Source organism: Ostrea edulis, chromosome 1 (assembly GCF_947568905.1).
Source record: "Ostrea edulis chromosome 1, xbOstEdul1.1, whole genome shotgun sequence".
NCBI classification, from domain to species: Eukaryota; Metazoa; Mollusca; class Bivalvia; order Ostreida; family Ostreidae; genus Ostrea; species Ostrea edulis.
Genome location: NC_079164.1, coordinates 60939121 through 60961337, shown reverse-complemented (window position 1 = coordinate 60961337; position 22217 = coordinate 60939121). Strand labels below are relative to the sequence as shown.

Below are 22217 nucleotides of genomic sequence, written 5' to 3'. Positions count from 1 at the left end.
TCAAAAGATTTCCTTTGTTGATTTCTTTTGTTACAAAGCAATGGTTATCACTCTTCAGGTGAGCTATTTTACAGAAAAGATTTTTTAATGCAATATGATTTCAAATGGATTGGCACATGAAAATAGGATCTGTTATTCAGTCTAGAGATAATAAAGCACCCCACATCATATAATTTTCCCTAGCATATCAATCTATTCATAGGTACTTAATGACTGATTGTAATATTCTGGTGAGCTAAATTATCAATGTGCACTTACTTTCGTGCATGTAAGCTGAGAAATTGTTCAAAAAGATCAGAAAATGAAATGTGTGGTCAATTTTATTTCCTTTCATTACAAATTACTGATATAAATTCATTTCACCATTGGTGTACAATCTCTCAGGTGAGCTAAGTTGCCCATGAGTGTTGCGATTGACATTTATTAATTCAAAACATTAATTAAATTAAATATTTCCTTTAAAATAGGTTTCAAATTAAAATATTTTCCTATGAGTACTCTCAGTCCTTTGATGATTTTCCTTAGCGGCTGCTAGCTTCTACGTGCTTATTGGCTGCTGGTTAGTGGCTGCTAGTTTCAGCCTGGTTTTGGCTGGCGGTAAACTATATATGGATCTTCCTCCCATTTATCAGATAGTTTATGCTTCCCATCAAATGCAACGATCTTCACTAAGACTCTGTCTCCTGGTCGGATTACAGCTCCTCTAACTTTGATATCATAATTCTTTTTCTGTCTTTGTTGTGCTTTTTCAATGGAATCTTTGGCTAATTTGTAGGAGTTTTCCAATTTCGATTTCAAATTTGCAATATATTTATGAAGAGTTCCTGGTTTGTCTTGGTCATAAGTGTTGAAGATGATGTCAACTGGTAATTTCGGTTCTTGGCCAAACATTAAAAAGAAAGGTGATTGTCCAGTTGTTTCCTGTCTCATAGAATGGTAGGCATGAACTAATGAAGATATATATGATTTCCAGTCCTGCTTTTGGTAATTTTCTAGTGTCCCTAACATTTTGATCAAAGTTCGATTAAACCTCTCCGTCAACCTATTTCCCATAGGGTGCTATGGCGTGGTTCTTGATTTCTCAATTCCCAATATACTGCATAATTCTCTGATGATGTGGTATTTAAACTGTGCTCCTTGATCACTATGGAGTTTCAATGGAATGCCATAATGAACTATGAAGTCGTTATATAATGCTTCAGCTGTTGTCTTTGCTGTCTAATTTCTTGTAACTATGGCTTGGGCATATCTCGTAAAATGATCTGTAATGACTAGTATATTTTCATAACCACTTTGGGGGTTTCTAATTTCAAGTAGTCCACACATAACAGTTCTAGAGGTTGAAAAGTTCTGATGTTTGTCAATGGAGCTCTTTCGTTAGTCAGTGTTTTTCTCAGAAGACATCGTCTGCAGTTGGTGATATACTTTTCAACATCAGAAGTCATTCCAGGCCAGTAAAATCTATCTCTGATCAAACTAATGGTCTATTCTCTTCCAGGATGTCCCATTTCGGTATGAAGCAGGTAAAGTACTTTCTTGATACATAACTTGGGTAAAATAACCTGCGTCTTGACTTCTTCATTAACTGTGATCTGTCTAACTAAAATTCCATCTTTGATTTTCAGTTTGGCAAAGTTTCGATACATTGCAGCATGTTGTTGTGAAAAATTGAACGGCAGCTGATGTTTTCTTGGCTGGTCATTATTTCTGACATATGGTATCCAAAAGCGTAATACAGGATCATTCTCTTGGTAGTACTGTAAGTCAATCTTCTGGCACACGGTGTGCGGCATATTTGCCGCAAGTATACTTTTCGTATGCAAATTATTCCTCTGGCACACAGTTTGCGGCAAACTTGCGGCACACTCTTCCTGTAGACTTCTGGCACACAGTTTGCAGCAAACTTGCGACACACTTCTGGCACTGTCTGCTCGAAATTAAGGGATTCTATATAAACTGTCATTACAAAACAAAAACATAATAACAATTCAATTAATATAATGTCAAGAACAATGACATATCAAGTAATTAACATACTCAAAAATACTAATTTATATGGAAGCCCATTAGTGCAAACCAAAACTAAATAAAAAACGAAATTATTATATAAAAATCGAAATTATTATATAAAAAACGAAATTATTATATAAAAAACGAAAATGTATGTATGTATCTATCTATCTATCTCTCCATCTATCTATATCTATCTATCTATCTATATAGCTATCTAGCTAGCTAGCTAGCTATTCTTTTCTATTCTTTTCTATTTTATTATCCCCCCCCCCTAAAATTTTCAAATGTAAATCGTGGTATCTTGTTTAGAAAAATGTACTAAACGATAAAAAAGCAATAATTTCTTCCACTCCCGGAGAAATAAATGACAAAATCTTTTGATTTCTTGAATTACTTCAAAAACCCTTAAAATTTGCGTCATTCTATTAATTTCCCCTTATTAGAAATGATAGAAAATAGTACAAATGACTAAATAGGAGACATATTTCAAGTTCTATAAAATCTGTAAAATTCAGGAGCTTCCGGGGGCTTCGCCCCCTGGCCCCCTACCAGGACTTCGCCCTGGATCCACTGCCTCATAAAATGCCCCCCCCCCCCCCCCGTAACCGCAATTCCTGGATCCGCCCCTGATTCTATCTATATAACTATCTCTTTCATCACCAACAGTATAGGCCTAACGGAAAACTTTCCTGGCAAGTTATTTCCTTATATTTACAGTGCCGCTTTCTTCGTTTTAAAGTAATATATAAAAAATATATAAATACATGTATCATTTTACGTCAATCCGGAGTCTATTTTGTGTATTACAACATCTACTTCCGGTTGTAAACACTGCTAAAGAGGTGGGGATTGCAGATCGTTATTGATTAAGGTATTGAATATTTTACGTATCATTGTGTAATTATTGTCTGTCATAAGCGTGGTTCCTATGATAATTATAATACCTTTAGCAATATACTCCCTGTTAATACACGCCAAGTTTAAAAAATGAGTCATTGGACATTTTTAACTCTTACAGTGTTAGGCCTGCTCAGGCTACTGTCCAGGTCGGTGTGTTATTTATTTTGAATTCATATCTTCAATTCTTGTCACGTGTTTGTCCACCGAAAGTTCAAAAGTTATATTAATGTGATAGCACCAGTATGAGCTTCGTAAGTGTGCTAACGTTCAGTTGTAATCCCACTCGCGACTACACACCGAGAGTGTAAGGCCAAATCTACTATATTTTGTGGTTTACGGATATTTTTCCAACTTGGGTGTCTGTTGGACTGTTAAAAATGTATATTTGTGTTAATAAGTATAAGCAAATATGATCTTACCAAAGAGTGATAATTACTGATCTGCATGTGTGTGTAAAAATATAAAGAGTGCAATATATGCAAGTTTAGAAATGTCTCCCGAGTTATTTCCCTTTAGAGAACACTCAGACACAGTAAGGCTAAAATAAAAAATAAAAAAGTGTTTTCGGGTTACTTAAGATTTTAAGAGAGGGTCAGCAGGTTGGCTTTTTTTTCTTTCGCTTTTTTCTTTCTTTCTTTGTAACTAGTTTAGATTATACTAAAAAAGTTTTAAAACATAGCAGTTGTCAAAAGTTAGATTGATATTTACATGTATCAGGGCTAATTACGACTTGGTACATTGTGTCAATGTTAAATGATTATGCATCGGCATCCTAATCCACCAAAATATCAAGAAAGGAGCGCACCCAATGAGAAGAAGGTATATCATTAAAACTCAATTGTATTCGGTAAGGGGTGAGATCAAAAGTTCAATGTCTGACAAAAAACTAAATTCACATAGTTTTCACCAAGACCTCCCCACTCCCTTTAAAACTAAATATGATGAACGTTGAAGCTAATCGATTAACAAGTAAAAACACACGATTATAAATAATTTCTTTGATAAAAGTATCAATCACGCAGAAGAGGTTGGTTGATTGTATATTGTTTAACGTCCCACTCGAGAATTTTTCACTCATATAGAGATGTCACCATTGCTGATGAAGGGCTGCAAACTCTATGTACCTTTTTTACTGTTTATTCACAAACGAAAGTGTACATTAAATGTTCATTAAAATGTAATATTTTTGTGATTTTAACAGTTGCTTGTCTTTTTTCTTTTAAACTGAAGTGTAACCGATGTCGGATGACAGAAACTTGCGGGAGTTTTTAACAGTCGCTTGTCTTTTTTCTTTTTAATTACACTGAAGTGTAATCAATGACGGATGACAGAAACTTGCGGGAGTTTTTAACAGTCGCTTGTCTTTTTTCTTTTTAATTACACTGAAGTGTAATCAATGACGGATGACAGAAACTTGCGGGAGTTTTTAACAGTCGCTTGTCTTTTTTCTTTTTAATTACACTGAAGTGTAATCAATGACGGATGACAGAAACTTGCGGGAGTTTTTAACAGTCGCTTGTCTTTTTTCTTTTTAATTACACTGAAGTGTAATCGATGTCGGATGACAGAAACTTATGGGAGTTTTTATCCCCACTACCCCTAACTATTTGAATTTAGATTTTTATCCAACAACAATGTTTTGATCTCGCCCCTAAACTATATGCAGAATGAACGCTTTGTGTGTTTTTAATAGAATACTTTATTTTGTCAAATATAATACTCTTTGGTATTAATATGTAACGGGGAGGGGGGGGGGGCCTGAAATTTGAGGGAAAATTGCAGCTAGTGTGTATACTATAAATAATATGGCATATATAGTGAAAATTCTGAGCGATTTTTTTTACTTTATTTTAGTCTGAAGTGAGGAGTAGAAATGTGATATTTAACTAAAGGCGATACGTTATTTCCAAGTCACCAAATAGTTATTTCCCTTCAACTCTTACAGACAGTGAGTCGCAAAACAAATTTTCGTCCACACACAGTGGGTAGAAATGCCTTCGTATTTTGTCTATAAGATGATTACCAGAAATCATTCAACCGCCCAAACTACAGGGACACACACTTTTAGTAAGTTTATGAGTGTTTGATAATAAAATAGCTCAAACATAAATTGATAATCTCCATCTTTCTATTATAAAAGTGTCAATCGTGCAGAAGAGGTTGGTTGATTGTATATTATTTAACGTCCCGCTCGAGAATTTTTCACTCATATAGAGACATCACCATTGTCAATGAAGGGCTGCAATATTTAGGCCAATTATAATGCGCGTTTGAGCAGGGAGGGATCTTTATTGTGCCACACCTGCTGTGACATGGGGACTCCGATTTTGCGGTCTCAAAGTAAATAATAATTTCATATTTAATTTAATGTTACCTAATAGGCAAGTTCCGAGTTACCCAAAAGTTATTTCCCTTTGTTGAACTCTTTCGCATTTTATGACGTATGGTGGGTACACAATGTATACATTATATCATAGACTGGCATTGTACATCACGATTACGTACGATTAATGTAATAAAAGCATAACTTTTGTTTATATCAATCACTGGTATGCATATTCTGGCCATATCAAGCATAATTTGTTTGAATAAGATCATCAAATTGGCTATTGAATCATTATTTGTTTCCTCTTCTACATGAGTGACGCTTTTATCAAAGAAAGATGGCAATTAACAATATTTGTTTGAGCCATTTTGTTATCCAATACTCATAAACTCACTAAAGTTGCCTTTTCCCTGAGATAGGATGGTCTCAGAAACTCTGGATATCATCTTTTAAGAAATAATACGATAGTAATTAGCAAATGTACCCACTGTCATCATATTTTATGTCATAATTTACGGAAGAGTTTGACAAAGGGAAATAACTCTTGGGGAACTCGGAACTTCCGTATTCAAACAAGTTATTCTTGATATGTTCAGTTAAATGTATACCAATGGCTGATATAAACAAAATTTACGCTTTCATAACTTTCGTCCTTATTTACATAGCCAGTTTGTAATAAATGTATACATCTTGTACCCACCCAAGTGTTCAGCAGGATACTGAACGTACCTCCATACCAGAACAGCTGATATCTCGGAAATTGCGTATTGTCCACTATCTTGAACCAAGTTAGAGAACTACATATCTTTTAACAATGAGTTCATTTGCATTTGGAAAGTTTTGATGGTAGAATTTAATCCTACACTGACAGTTGTGTTGTATTGTCATTGGCTGTTAACATAGCATAGTTCATAAGTCAGGGTTTGACACTAAGGCACGTCTGACTAACCGAGTGGCTCAGTCTACTAAATGATATGTTTCGTTGGGTATAATGTTGGTTTACTAGTCCGACTTGTCGTGTTGAAAAAATAACACGAAACTTTATTTTAAACCATAAGATATTATTCTTAACCAACTAAGAAAATAACCGTAAAATCTTTGCGAATAATTTTAAACGGTGTGATGACATAATCTCTAATTTTAGTTGTAAAAAATAAGTCGCAGTCAGAAGTGATGCTGTATAGCATCTACTCATTGTTAAATGTGTGTTAAGTTTATGTGAATTAAATGTAATAAAGTTTTTATCAAATTAATATAATTACGTCGTAAACAGCCAAATTTTCAGTGTGGGAATGTCTCTATTCAAAAACGACTTCTCGTCCTCACAAAAACATGTTCCAAGAGAAAAAAAGAAAAGATAGGGAAGAATCAAAGCAGGCTTATGAAAGAGAATTTTTTTTTTTTTAAAATGGTAGAAGTCGTTTTATTCTAAGTGGACTGAAGAATTTCTGTGCCGGGTAGAATTTAAAGAAGCAGAAAATTAAAATGGTGGGACTTAAAGATTTTTTATGAGACAATTAAATATGTTTTTAGTTCAAACTTAATGTTTGTCATTTAAGTTAAGTATTCAAAAATATGGAGAAACTCTCAGTTTTATTCTGGAAAGTTGGTATGGGCTAGTGGATGTAAGGTCAGGTCCAGTAAAAATTATTTGAAGTAGCCTGACTGGTCTAGTGCTCAAAAATGTAAATGTCAAACCTTGCGGTATTGATGATATATCATACAAATAAGTAATAGCAAGTGGCTCTCAAGCAAATGTCACTTAAGGTCATTTTGTAAAGGTCAAGTTCACTCAGAACATATATACCTTAATATGAAAGAAAAACTTAATTTCAACAATATTCAACATTTATTGATCATTGTGCGAATGACTTTCGGACCAAGGTCACTCAAAGTCATTTTGTAAAGGTCAAGGTTACTCAGAACATAGACCAAAATACCCTCGTGATCCGAGTCAGAATAGGTCCTTAGTACCTCTTGCTTTTTGTAAGAGGCAACTAAATGGGGTGGTCCTTCAGATGAGACTGCAAAAACCAAGGCCCCGTGTCACAACAGGTGTGGCATGATAAAGATCCCTCCCTGCTCAAAGGCCATAAGTGCCGAGCATAGGCCTGAATTTTGCAGCCCTTCACCGGCAATGGTGACGTCTCCTTATGAATGAAATATTCTCAAGAGGGACGTTAAACAATATGAAATCAATTAATTTCAGAATATTTCAACAGTTATTGATCATTGTATGAGTCATTTGTCATATGAAGTAGTTCTTTGGTTATTTGTTCATTAGTGTTACTGATAGCCTTGTTAACACATTAAGATTGACAAAATATAACATTAAAGACTGATGAAAATACATACCAGACTTGCTATCAAAATTTTGATGCAATTTTGCTTTACCAGATTAAGGAGGTACTCTACATCGTCATAATGGCTGGCTTTCTTTTAAAACATGGATGAAAATATAAATATCAGCAATATTTCTCTATTCATTTCCACTTTCATTGCCTACCGGAGTAGCTCAGTAGGTCAGCACATCAACTGCAAAACTGTAGATCGCAGGTTCAAGACCAGCAGGGGTTTAATTTTTTTCAGATTGCTTTCTACTAAAACTGCATTTTTTGGTGTAAATAAAGTTACTTTGAAAGTTTTCAATTTCAAAAATATTGTACATATCCTTCACTTTTCATTCAAATCAAATTTCTCTGGTGTAGCATTACATGTAATGAACTTCTTGTGAAAGTGAATTACATATGTGCTATAAGAACATCACCACAAAGTTGAAGGTATTAAACTGTTTATCAAAAAGGCTCTCTCCTACAGTACAATATGCATTTGTGCAAAGAAGTGTTGTAGGATATGGCTTACCACCAATGTGCATATAATAATTATTTTTTCATTTATAATCAATTTTTATTGTTCTTAAGTTGTAGGACTATTAAGTGCTTTAAAATTGATATTAGAAATCAATCAAGCAAGCTTCAATCATGTTTTAGAGAAATACCCATGAATGTATAAGAGGTACAACAATTTCAGGGATGGATCCTGAAAATTTTCAAAGTGTGTGTGTGTGATACATGTTTGTACTCTTTCCATCCAAAATTGGGAGTTGAAGAGCCCAAAATGGCAAAAATGGACTATTTTGTCAAAAATGTTGAACCAAAGGGGGTGTATGTGTGCACCCCCTCACCTTCCCATAACCCTCAAAATCTTCCACTGAATGTTAACAATGCACACAAAAATCCAGATTTTAAAAAATCTGTACTATTAAAGGGAATACCATGAAAATCAATTACCGATGCATACAATATATCACTTCATGAAAATATTTAGGGAAGTTTTTGGAGTTTACATTTTTATCATGTCATTTAATTGAATTTCAAAGGACTTATGACTATCCAGGTGTGGTCCTAAATGAATTCAAGGGAAAATTCACTACAGATATTATATTTAAGCATTGATAAAAGTCGTGCAAACAAGTTCCCAAATATCTATAACATAGTGATGTTGAGTAACCCTGCCCTTGAACTATGAATTTTTGTTGAAATAAAAATTAATTTCAGGATCATACTTGACACAGTAGTTTACAGGGTTTAACACTAACACTAAAGTCCTGACTAGTCCAAAGCTAGTGAAAATAAACCAGATTAGGTGATTGTAAAGTCTGGGCAATCTGATGGACCTACAAATACCTAGTTTAACGATTCCTTTGATAGATTGTTTGTCAAGTTTCTGATTCCATTTGAAATTTTGGATGTCTATGTCACACTTTGATACACTGGTTAACTGATAACTTTAACTCCAAGTGTATATTATTGATAACATTGAACCATTGTGACAGGTGAAAGGTGATTTGGATGATGAAAGAAAGGTAAATGATGAAAAAATTATCAATAAAGTCTTGTCTTTTTAGTCTGTGTTGATTAATGTCTTGTCTTTTTAGTCTATGTTGATTAATGTCTTGTCTTTTTAGTCTATGTTAATTAATGTCGTGTCTTGTTATTCTGATATATTTCTGGCAATACTGATGGGAGAGATACACAGATTTTGTCCAGTCTCACAGAGCATCACAAGTTTGTCATTTTCTCCATTCTTGCATACTGAGAGCTTTGTTCTAAATTTAATCTCGGACAAACCTCTGAAGCAGCTCTATCCATTTTTAGAATTAACATTAACAGTAGACATCCCGGCCATGACAGATCTAAGTCATTAAAACAGGTAGTGACAGTTCCATCGCCAAACGCTCGGCATCGGGTGTGAATGTCATGGGTCCTCGGAAATTACCTTAAAATCGGATGCCCCATGTCACAGTAGGTGTGGCACGCTAAAGAACCCTCACTGCTCAATGGCCGTAAGCGCCAAGCATAGGCCTAAATTTGAAGCCCTTCACTGGTCTTGGTGACGTCTCCATTTGAGTGAAAAATTATCGAGCGAGACGTTAAGCAAGATGCAATCAATCAATCAATCACAGTAGACAGAAACCAAACTGGTCAGTATAACACACCAGAGAAATCTGATATGGATGGAAAGCAGAAGATATGTACAATATTTTAAAATTGAAAAGTTTTAAATTTATCTCAGTTTAGTGGGGAGGGGGGGGGGGGGAGCTAGATTCGACTTCATGAATTACAGATCAGCAGTCGACACATAAACCTAATGATCTACCCAGCTAGGCAGTTAAATTTAAAAGGAATATACACGTATTGCTGATATTTATATTTCCATTCATGTTTCAAAAGGAAGTCAGCCATTATGATGATGTGTTATTCCTTGTTTAAAAAATAAGAGATGCATTATGCACATAAGTAACTGTTAAAGGTTAAATTGATATTGAAGGCTAGGATAATTAGGCATGTTTGCTTTGTATATCTCAATAAATTCCCCATGAAAGAAACCTACATGACAAAGACATCTACTTGACATTTGCACCTTTGTTGAATCTATCAGTAGCTGAAACAGAAAGGCTAGCTCATTATTTTTCCAATAACAAATCTACAGCAATATGATTAACTAGGCCTAGTTGTGGTACAAGAGTCGATGTCCCATTCGAAATTACATAATATTCGAACTTTGATTGAGTCCTAATTTTTAGGCTTTTACTTTGTCCCAACTGGTCTGCTCTTCAGAATGATGACAACAATGATTCTTAGTCAAATAATCATAAACTTCATATGATCAGCATTACACAATATCATGATGTACATTGAGAAATATAGGTCAGTTTTGTCTGCATCACAGTGTAAGACGTGGTTTAAGTATCAAGTGCATTATAAGTAATCATTTAAAACTTCATTGGATATGAAATGGGATGGTATGTGATTGTATCTACTGAGAATAATTACTATCTCCTCTTTCCAGTAGCAACAGATTACTTAGAGTTTAAATGCAATCACCTTATTACAAAGCACACAACTTTTTAAGTGATGAAGTGTAGTGCAGGTTTCTGATATAAAGAGTATGTTTCACAGAATGAATTTTTAGCTCTGGAGTTCACCTCTGTTTTACCTCTTTATTGTTTCTTGTTGAACCAATATTCGAATGTAAAATGAAAAGGAATTTTATAGTCTGTGGAATGTGGTGAGGTTTATTATGGACATTGTTTAGCAGCAGCTTGTGAAATTTTGAAAATAGGACAGGTTCTCAGGACATCTAACTACTATACTGACCCAGTCTGGAGATTTTGTGATAGATGACCCGTTAGTTTTCTGGTCATCCATCACAATTTTCTAGACAAACGACCTACATGCATTTTCCAGCCAGAGGAAAAGTTGACCATAAAGGAAAATGAAGTTACTGACTGTCGAGACAGACATATAGCGTGACCTCAGGTAAAAAAGAGAAAAAAAAGGGGGGGTGATGTGGTTCATGTACATGAATTGCAACTCTATTTCAAATTAATTTCATTCAAACAACCATGAATTATTTATGGAATAAAAACAAACAACCATGAATTATTTATAGAATAAAAACAAACAACCATGAATTATTTATGGAATAAAAACAAACAACCATGAATTATTTATAGAATAAAAACAAACAACCATGAATTATTTATAGAATAAAAACAAACAACCATGAATCCATGAATTATTTATAGAATAAAAACAAACAACCATGAATCCATGAATTATTTATAGAATAAAAACAAACAACCATGAATTATTTATAGAATAAAAACAAACATATCTAATTGATATGTTGAATGTAGTATGTGAAGGACTCTGAAAGAGCATGTTTTCTTTAAATAAGTAACTGGGAGGGGGTGGGGGGATCCCTGCTAGACTCAAATACATGATCCTCACGTTAAAACTCGCTGAGCTATATATCCATCAAGGCAATAAGGTTTAAATAGAAAAGGCATGTATTGTTGATATTTATTTTCCCATTTGTATTTCAAAAAGTTTTAAATGCTGGATGTTTCCACCACATTGCTATATTGTAATCTGTATTGCAATGACAAAATAAGCATAAAAATAAGGGAGTCTTCCTAGTTATGAACATTAACTTATAATTCACTAGATGAAATCCCACACAAGTGCAGAAAATCACAAATAATATTGCATAGAGGAAGGACTTTTTTAATGCTTGCATTAGTTAGTTATATTTATTGATATATACAGTAAATAAAACTTGATTATTAGGAAGTCACTTGGAGCTCCAAATTAAATTTTCCTTATGTGACATATATGATGATCAGATCTCTCTCCGTATTGAAAATTAGATAATGATTTTACGGATGCAATTGTAATATTCCCTCATGCCAAATGAACGGTCGTTCATAATTTCAAAATTTGAAACTCAGTATTGCGAATGTCTTTATAATGGTGGTTTTTGTCCAGTGCGACAATTTAAGGGCAAAATTTCGAATACATGTTTTTTTCTTGTCAAATCCACTAATCGATAACATAATGCACTATATAAAAGACAAACCGAAAAACAGCTATATTGTCAAGAAGAGAAGTCTCGTGAGGATCCGGGTTTGAATAGGTCCTCAGTACCCCTTGCATGTTCTAAGAGGTGACTAAATGGGGCGGTCCTTCAGATGAGACCACAAAAACTGAGACCCCTTGTCACAGCAGGTGTGGTACTCAAAGCTTCAAGTGCCGAGCATAAGCCTAAATTTTGCAACGCTTCATTGACAATGGTGATGTCTCCATATGAGTCAAAAATTCACATTACACAATATACAATCAATCGAGAGGGAAAATATCATTACAGTGAAAACTGCCTAATCCTACACCTGTGCCATCTGTTTTACTGGGCAATTCTGACTGTTATTTTTATTCTTATTTTCATTCATTGTTTTTACACTGTTTATTCTGACACACTGTGTATTCCGACTAAATAATTGTCTCCCAGTACATGTTGGATTTGACAGGTTTTAACGTATTAAAAAAACCTGATACTTAATTGGAGACAGGGTTACTGATAATAATTTATTGTTAGTCCATGATGAATTCCAAAAAAAAGGCAGCTATATAAGGCCCTAGTATCCCACCCATTATGTCAAGTGAATGAATCAACACAAAGTACAGTATTATTACTATCTCATGCTAGGACTAAAGCAGCAGTCACACCTCACCGGAGAACACTAACGAACGTCCAACACATAACAAAATTGTCAATCCTTCGTCTCCGTTCCTTCGCGGTTTTTGTCCATTCCTCTTTCAGCTAATGTGTTCCTTGTCTGGTACAGTCTGGTCTATGTGGTGGAAAGTTTTGAGCATGTCCAAAACTTGAAACGGACACCACCGGACTACATGTATAGAGTCCGCTAAGTGTATGGTAGCTATGCATTTTAATCGGAACTCATGCGTTTCTCTTCCTGTATTTGTCCAGTTCGCATCCATTAATGTCCAATGGATATGAGTCATGGCCAGACAACTACCGGACATGCAGCAGGTCAATGGAAGATGTAATGGAAACCAACCGCATGTTTACGGACAAGAAACACATGAAACTGGCGAATAACGGTTGTCAAACGAACTTTCACGGGACTCAGTACGAATCCATTCATCTAACGTTGAAAGAATGTTATATCAGTTTCTCATACTTTCCACGTTCATTTAATCTGGTATTTGTTCGTTACTCAGACGGTAATGTCCGTTAATCGACCGTTAATTGTTTGGTACATGTCCAGTAATCATGCAGTTATGTGTTTTATACGCTTCATAAAACGAGCACAGGAGCCCGGAGCAATGGCAGGAATTACTTTAATCAACGGATACCAACAGACAGCTATATGTCACAATTATTTTTATCCGTACGACGTTTATGCTATCCGGTAAGGTGTAATTGCTCCATAACCTTTAAACAGTTTCATTTGTTTCTCTGAAAATGGGAAACTGTTTGAGAGCCAATGTACCAGTATTGAAAAAAAAAACAATTGTAATACAATATTTTTAGGACTATCATGGTTGTTGTGTTTGAGTTCCTCATTTAAATAAATTCTAGATATGCATGTATATGCTGCTTCATAAATTATTCAATATCTGTATTGCCCATTGCAGCACATGCAATCAAAAGCAAATGTTTGGTTTCCATATCCTTCTATTGTTACCATTCATTTAATTGCCATTGTTGGGTAGTTCACCTGAGCTAAAAGCTCTATGAATTTTTCTGATCACCCGTTGTCCGTCTAGCAGTCTGTCCGTTTGTGTAAAAACTTTTCACATTTTTTACTTCGTTTCCAGAACCACTGAGCCAATTTCAACCAAACTTGGCAAAAAGCATCCTTGGGTGAAGGGCTTTCAAGCTTGTTCAAATGAAGGGCCATGCCCCCTTCAAAAGATAGATAATCTCAAAAATGCAAAAATAGGATGGGGTCATTTAAAAATATTTTTCTCAAGAACCACTGGGCCAGAAGAGCTGAAATTTACACGAAAGCTTCCTGACATAGTGCAGATTAAAAGCATGGCCCCCAGGGATAGGGTGGGGCCACAATAGGGGATCAAAGTTTTACATGCGAATATATATAGGGAAAATCTTTAAAAATCTTCTCAAGAACCACCAGGCCAGGAAAGAACAAATATGCTTAGAAAGCTTAATTCCTGACATAGTGCAGATTCAAGGTTGTTAAACTCATGGCCCCCAGGGGTAAGATGGGGCCACAATATGGGATCAAAGTTTTACATACAAATATATAGGGAAAATCTTTAAAAATCTTCGTCTCAAGAACCACTGGGCCAGAAAAGTTTACATTTACATGAGAGCTTCCTGTTGAAGTGCAGATTCAAGTATGTTAAAATCACGCCCCCCTGGGGTAGGATTGGTCCACAATAGGGGATCAAAGTTTTACATACAAATATCGAGGGAAAATCTATAAAAATCTTCAGAATAACCATCGGGACAGAAAAGTTTACATTTATATGGAAGCTTCCTGACATAGTGCAGATTCAAGATTGTAAACATCATGGCCTCCAGGGTTAGGTTAGGGCCACAATAGGGATAAATGGTTTTACTTGTGAATATATTTAGGGAAAATCTTTAAATATGGTCCAAGGTGACTCAGGTGAGTGATGTAGCCCATGGGCCTCTTGTTTTTTCCTCCCCTCACAGTGCTGTGCAATATATTTACCCACAGATATCAGCTTGGGCATTATGAATGGACCTTATTTCTATGAATTACCACAATACATGTAATGAATGGAGGAAGAGGGGGAGGGAAGAAGGCAGATATCGTTTTAGGTTGATTGCTCAGCTATGGAGGAAACTTATGGTCTTGTTTTGGATGTATGATTGAGGAAGGAAAGTTATGAGAACCTCCTACAGAAGAAGTATGGAAGGAAACTGATTCAAAAATCCAGTTTAATCATTATGCATTGTATTTCCCTTTTGAACTTGTGATGCACATTGTATGTGACAGTGCGTGTTTGTAATATATAACTGTCGACAAGTTTTAGGTTTCAAAGCCTCTGGGGCAAGAAGTTGGGGGGAGGGGGTGAAAATGAGTGCTGGTTGAAATTTGTTTTCTTTTGATTTGCTAAAATCTGATTTATTAAGAAATGAAATGCATCTGTAGCTGCCGAGAAATAGAAGTACAAATCTGTTGACAGAAGTTTTAGATTTTATATCCTCTAAGAAAGAAGTCTTACCTGCTGGGGGCAAATATCTTTTCGCAGGTAGCCTTATAGTGATATGAATATATATTGGGAAAATTTTAAAAATATAAAAAAGTTTAACCAGAGTGTAGTCACATATATGAAGGTGGGTGTGTGAACAGGGCTCAGCTGAGTAGGCAAATAATCAAAACTATATGCATAGAGGAGGAACGAAGGCCTCTACCAAAATTGTAAATTTTTGGTTCCAAGGTGGGGCCAAAATAATTATAGTGAATATTGTATTTATCATTTTAAAGACTTTTTTAAATTTACCAAAGCGGTCTAAAACTTAATGGCATATTGAGGAAAGCAGAAAAGGATGTACTAAAATTGTGAATTTCGCAACCCTAAAGGGTTATGACTGTATGACGGGTCCAAACTAGTCATATACATGTATATATATATTACATTTTTATACTATGTAAAGTCTTTCATCAGTATGGGCACTTTCAGAAGCATTTAAGTTTAAAGAACACATCTTATTAACTCACCTGTGCTGAAAGCTCAAATGAGCTTTTCTGATTGCCTGTTGTCCGTCGTCTGCCCGTCTGTCTGTAAACTTTTACATTTTCGACTTCTTCTCCAGAACCACTAGGCCAATTTCAACCAAACTTGGCCAAAAGCATCCTTGGGTGAAGGGCTTTCCAGATTGTTCAAATGAAGGGCCCTGTCTCTTTCAAAGGGGAGATAATCACAAAAATGCAAAAATAGGGTGGGGTCTTTTAAAAATCGTCTTCTCAAGAACCATTGGGCCAGAAAAGCTGATATTTACATGAAAGCTTCCTGACATAGTGCAGATTCAAGTTTGTTAAAATCATGGCACCCGGTGGTATGATGGGGCCACAATAGGGGATCAAAGTTTTACATACAAATATATTTATGGAAAATCTTTAAAAATCTTCTTCTGAGCCAGAAGAGCTAAGATTTACATGAAATCTTCCTGACATAGTGCAGATTTAAGTTTGTTAAAATCATGGCCCCCGGGGTAGGATGGGACCACAATAGGGATGAAAGTTTTACATGCTAATACATAGGAAAAATCTTTGAATATGAGCCAAGGTGACTCAGGTGAGCAATGTGGCCCATGGGCCTCTTGTTCTATATTGTTGCTGAAAATTACAATTTAGCTCAATAGATATAATTAGAACAGGGTTTCATAGCCCTTTGGACAAGCAATACCTTTGACTAAAATGCAGGTGACTGATAAGGCCTGTAGACCTCTTGTTGCCCAATCCAAGCAGTGTATGCTACGGTGACCATTAAGGCTATATGTAGGCTTTTTGTTTTTCTGGGTTTGATCAGAGTCTGACTGTGTCATTATCCTCTGTCAGGGACAAGGTCAGTAGAAATGATCAGAGTGTGGTTGTATCATTATCCTCTGTCAGGGACAAGGTCAGTAGAAATGATCAGAGTCTGGTTGTATCATTACCCTCTGTCAGGGACAAGGTCAGTAGAAATGATCAGAGTCTGGCTGTATCATTACCCTCCGTCAGGGACAAGGTCAGTAGAAATGATCAGAGTCTGACTGTGTCATTGCCCTCTGTCAGGGACAAGGTCAGTAAAAATGATCAGAGTCTGACTGTCATTACCCTCTGTCAGGGACAAGGTCAGTAGAAATTATCAGAGTCTGGTTGTATCATTATCCTCTGTCAGGGACAAGGTCAGTAGAAATGATCAGAGTCTGGTTGTATCATTACCCTCTGTCAGGGACAAGGTCAGTAGAAATGATCAGAGTCTGGCTGTATCATTACCCTCCGTCAGGGACAAGGTCAGTAGAAATGATCAGAGTCTGACTGTATCATTACCCTCTGTCAGGGACAAGGTCAGTAGAAATGATCAGAGTCTGGTTGTATCATTACCCTCTGTCAGGGACAAGGTCAGTAGAAATGATCAGAGTCTGGTTGTATCATTACCCTCTGTCAGGGACAAGGTCAGTAGAAATGATCAGAGTCTGACTGTGTCATTACCCTCTGTCAGGGACAAGGTCAGTAAAAATGATCAGAGTCTGACTGTGTCATTACCCTCTGTCAGGGACAAGGTCAGTAAAAACGATCACAGGGATTGAAAGTTACAGGACTCTCTTTTATTAGAAATTCTCATCAATGCACAGATAGTTTCTCATCTAAAGGATTGGAAGGAAGACAAAATATTTCACTTATGTAGAATATGATAATAGCACTTTGTATATCTATGGATAGAGTAAAGAGTGTATTGTAAAATTTCTAAATTGTTGTTTTGCCTTTGCTAAAGATAATGTAGAAATCATGCATCCAACTTTTGAGATGAACCACTTAATTGCTATAACCATAGGAGATCTTATCGTTATTATAAATATCATAATATTTGCTGTCTCTCTTAGACTCTCTCAGGCAGATACAACATTTTTATTGCAATTGGTTTTCGTCCGTCGTCGTGCGTTAACAATTGAACATTTTTAACTTCTTCTTAATAACTACTAATCCAATTCTTTTCAAATTTAGTATGAAGCATCATTGGGACAAGGGGGACATAAATTGTAAATATCAGGACTCCAGCACTCCTGGGGCCCTAGGGGTGGGGCAAAAACTGGCCAAAATTGACCAATTTTCAAAAATCTTCTTCTCAAGAACCACACACATGTAAGAAAAACTAAATGCATAGTGATGTAGAGCAGGAAGGCCTCTACCAAAATTGTAAATTTCATGATCTCCGGGGTAGGGGTTCTGACCCCAGAGAGGGGCCAAACTTGTTATATAGTGTTTATGTGGAAAACACTTAAATTACATCTTCTTCAATGTTATTGATACTAAATTGAAAGTAAATAGATATTTAGGAAGAACAGGTAGTCCTTTACCAAAATTGTAAATTTGATTATTCCAGGGGTAGGGGTTTTGGTATCAGGGTGGGACCAAAATGGTCAGTTATGAAATGTGTGAACAATAGACATTTTTAACTTCTTCTTGATAACTATCATTCCAATTCTTTTCAAATTTGGTATGAAACATATTTAGAACAAGGGGAACATAAATTATAAATTTCAGGATTCCTGCTCCCCTGGGGCCTATGGGGCAGGGCAAAAACTGCCCCAAAATGACAAATTTTCAAAAATCTTCTCAAGAACCACACACATATAAGAAAAACTAAATGCATAGTAATGTAGAACAGGAAGGCGTCTACCAAAATTGTAAATTTCATGATCCCTGGGGTAGGGGTTCTGACCCCAGGGTGGGGCCAAACTTGTTATATAGTGTTTATGTGTAAAACACGTACTTAAATAACATCTTCTTTAGTGCTATTGATACTAAATTGAAAGTAAATAGATATTTAGGAAGAACAGGTAGTCCTTTACCAAAATTGTAAATTTGATTATTCCAGGGGTAGGGGTTTTGGTATCAGGGTGGGACCAAAATGGTCAGTTATGAAATGTGTGAACAATAGACATTTTTAATGTCTTCTTGATAACTATCATTCCAATTCTTTTCAAATTTGGTATGAAACATATTTAGAACAAGGGGAACATAAATTATAAATTTCAGGATTCCTGCTCCCCTGGGGCCTTAGGGGCAGGGCAAAAACTGCCCCAAAATGACAAATTTTCAAAAATCTTCTCAAGAACCACACACATATAAGAAAAACTAAATGCATAGTAATGTAGAACAGGAAGGCTTCTACCAAAATTGTAAATTTCATGATCCCTGGGGTAGGGGTTCTGACCCCAGGGTGGGGCCAAACTTGTTATATAGTGTTTATGTGTAAAACACGTACTTAAATAACATCTTCTTTAGTGCTATTGATACTAAATTGAAAGTAAATAGATATTTAGGAAGAACAGGTAGTCCTTTACCAAATTGTAAATTTGATGATCCCAGGGGTAGGGGTTTTGGTATTAGGGTGGGACCAAAATGGTCAGTTATGAAATGTGTGAACAATAAACATTTTTAACTTCTTGATAACTATCATTCCAATTCTTTTCAAATTTGGTATGAAACATATTTGGAACAAAGGGAACATAAATCGTAAATTTCAGGATTCCTGCACCCCTGGGGCCTATGGGGCAGGGCAAAAACTGTCCTAAAATGACAAATTTTCAAAAATCTTCTTCTCAATGACCACACACATGTAAGAAAAACTAAATGCATAGTAATGTAGAGCAGGAAGGCCTCTACCAAAATTGTAAATTTCATGATCCCCGGGGTAGGGGTTCTGTCCCCAAGGCGGGGCCAAACTTGTTATATAGTGTTTATGTGTAAAACACTTAAATAACATTTTCTTTAGTGCTTTTGATACTAAATTGAAACCAAATGGATAGAGCAGGTAGTCTTTTACCAAAATTGTAAATTTGATTTTCCCCACAGTAAGGGCTTTGACCCCAGGGTGGGGCCAAACTTAGTATATATAGTATTTATGTGTAAGTTTGCTGATATTGTATAAAATCTAAGTGCATACTTAGAAATAGCAGAAAAGGATGAACAAAATATGGTGAATTTCGTAACCCAGGGTTATGACTTTAGGATGAGTCCAAATTAGTCATATATTTTGATGTTTTAATGTTAATACACCTATTATTTAAAGCCTTTTATCAGTGTATGAGGGCAGTGAAGTTTTAAGAACACATCTTGTTTTATACTGTTGCTGAACATTAGAATTTAGCTTAGATATTCAGAACAGGAATTTTTATCTAGATTTCATAGCCCATGGAAGTAGTGATACTTTTTCACTAGTATTCAGGTGACCGATAAGGCCTGTGGGCCTCTTGTTATGTCACTCTATAGATGGGTCTTTGATTAGCAACATTTTAAAGGTTAGATTGTATAGATATCACAAGGTTTAGATTGTATAGATATCACAAGGTTTTCATTCTATAGATATCACAAGGTTTAGATTGTATAGATATCACAAGGTTTAGATTATATAGATATCACAAGGTTTAGATTGTATAGATATCACAAGGTTTAGATTCTATATATATCACAAGGTTTAGATTGTATAGATATCACAAAGTTTAGATTGTATAGATATCACAAGGTTTAGATTGTATAGATATCATAAGGTTTAGATTGTATAGATATCACAAAGTTTAGATTGTATAGATATCACAAAGTTTAGATTGTATAGATATCACAAGGTTTAGATTCTATAGATATCACAAGGTTTAGAGTTTTTAGATATCACAAGGTTTAGATTCTATAGATATCACAAGGTTTTCATTTTATAGGTATCATAAGGATTAAATTGTATAGATATCACAAAGTTTAGATTGTATAGATATCATAAGGTTTAGATTCTATATATATCACAAAGTTTAGATTCTATAGATATCACAAGGTTTAGATTGTATAGATATCACAAAGTTTAGATTGTATAGATATCAAGGTTTAGATTCTATAGATATCACAAGGTTTAGATTCTATAGATATCACAAGGTTTAGATTCTATAGATATCACAAGGTTTGATATATCTCCTACATTTATTTCTTTTGGTCATAATATTTAGGGCAGTGAATAATTAAGTTTATACTACGATGCTGAGAAATGGCTTGTGCAATGTTGAAAATAGGCAAGAGGAAATCTTGCGTGAAAATTGGCTGTAATGGAAAGCCCAGACTACATGTATATGTATTAATGTTTGACCTACCATGAAGTGAATTACTGGTTGAAGGGCAGTGTTAATTTCACAGGTGTATGTAAATATAACCTAAGTATCCATTACAACTTATCTTTAATGGGCTAAATGAATCTGAAGGGTCTGCTGTTTCATGGATAATCATCTCCTTACAACAGAGTTTGAGGGGGTATAGTTACTCAGTTATAACTATAGTGTGTGGAGGTGTGTATATTTGCATGTAACACCCAAATTATATGCATTATAATTAGATTCAATGTCATATTCATAGATGTGCCCTGTTGCAAGGTGATGCTCCACTTCACATACTCTTACAAGAGCCTCCATTAACGTCCATATGCTCCCAATTAACACCTTTGTGTGCAGTAATGAAAAATACATGAAATATAAATGTGAAATAAAATGTAATGAAAATAGAAATAGAATATATATACCGGACAGCATAGAATAAGAGTGTCGTTGCTGAATCGAGTACAATAGATTGCAGTCCTATAATAATTATATTTATACAGATGAAATGCCCCATTTAGAAATTATTTGGAGATCAAGAAAAATACTCTTACGGATACCGTTATGTTAAAGGTGTGTGTGATGATTTGATCTACTGTTATTATTACAGTATTTCAGATTTCAATTAATAGGACACCTGCTTTCTTTTATTTTGTCACACAAATTTTTAAAAAAAAAATTGTTTTTTTTTAAAAAAAATTCTCAATAACCACTGTGTCAGAATAGTTCAAATTTACATAAAAGCTTCCTGACATAGTGCAGATTCAAGTTTGTTAAAATCATGACCCCTGGAGGTAGGATGGGACCACAATAGGGGATCAAAGATTTACATTCAAGTATATAGGGAAAATCTTTAAAAATCTTCTTCTCAAAAACCATTGGGCCAGAAAAGTTCAAATTTACATGAAAGCTTTTTGACATATAGGGTAGATCCAGGTTTGTGCAATTCATGGTCCCCAGGGGTAGTATGGGGCCAAATCTTGAATACATATATTTAAATAAGCTAAGGCTTTCAAATTTTGTATATTCATTTATTTATTTTTTCTTCCGGAAAGACGTTTCATATGATGCAATGGTGTACATGTGATCTTGTGACCTTGACCTTTTCATTATCTCCTGAACTATTTAAGATAGATCTTTCATATCCTGTATGTAAATTTCTAATGCCAATTTTAAGGCCTTTCATTTCAAGATTTAAGATAGATCTTTCATATCCTGTATGTAAATTTCTAATGCCAATTTTAAGGCCTTTCATTTCATATCATATCCTTTG

General features: G+C 35.1%; 1 protein-coding gene across 3 annotated transcripts in view; it reads left to right on the top strand.

Moving 5' to 3' along the window:
• The first annotated feature begins 1322 nt into the window (after nt 1-1322).
• LOC125648809 (CKLF-like MARVEL transmembrane domain-containing protein 4) overlaps nt 1323-22217 on the top strand; it is a 37978-nt gene continuing 17083 nt past the window's right edge. The window contains exons 1-2 of one of the 3 annotated variants that reach the window (XM_056155692.1): nt 1323-1523; nt 1626-1759. The gene's annotated coding sequence lies outside the window, so the exon portion shown is untranslated. Of the gene's footprint in view, nt 1524-1625; nt 1760-2742; nt 2885-13077; nt 13235-22217 lie in introns of those variants that run through there. The other 2 variants (XM_048875803.2, XM_056155689.1) reach the window with 2 other exon arrangements.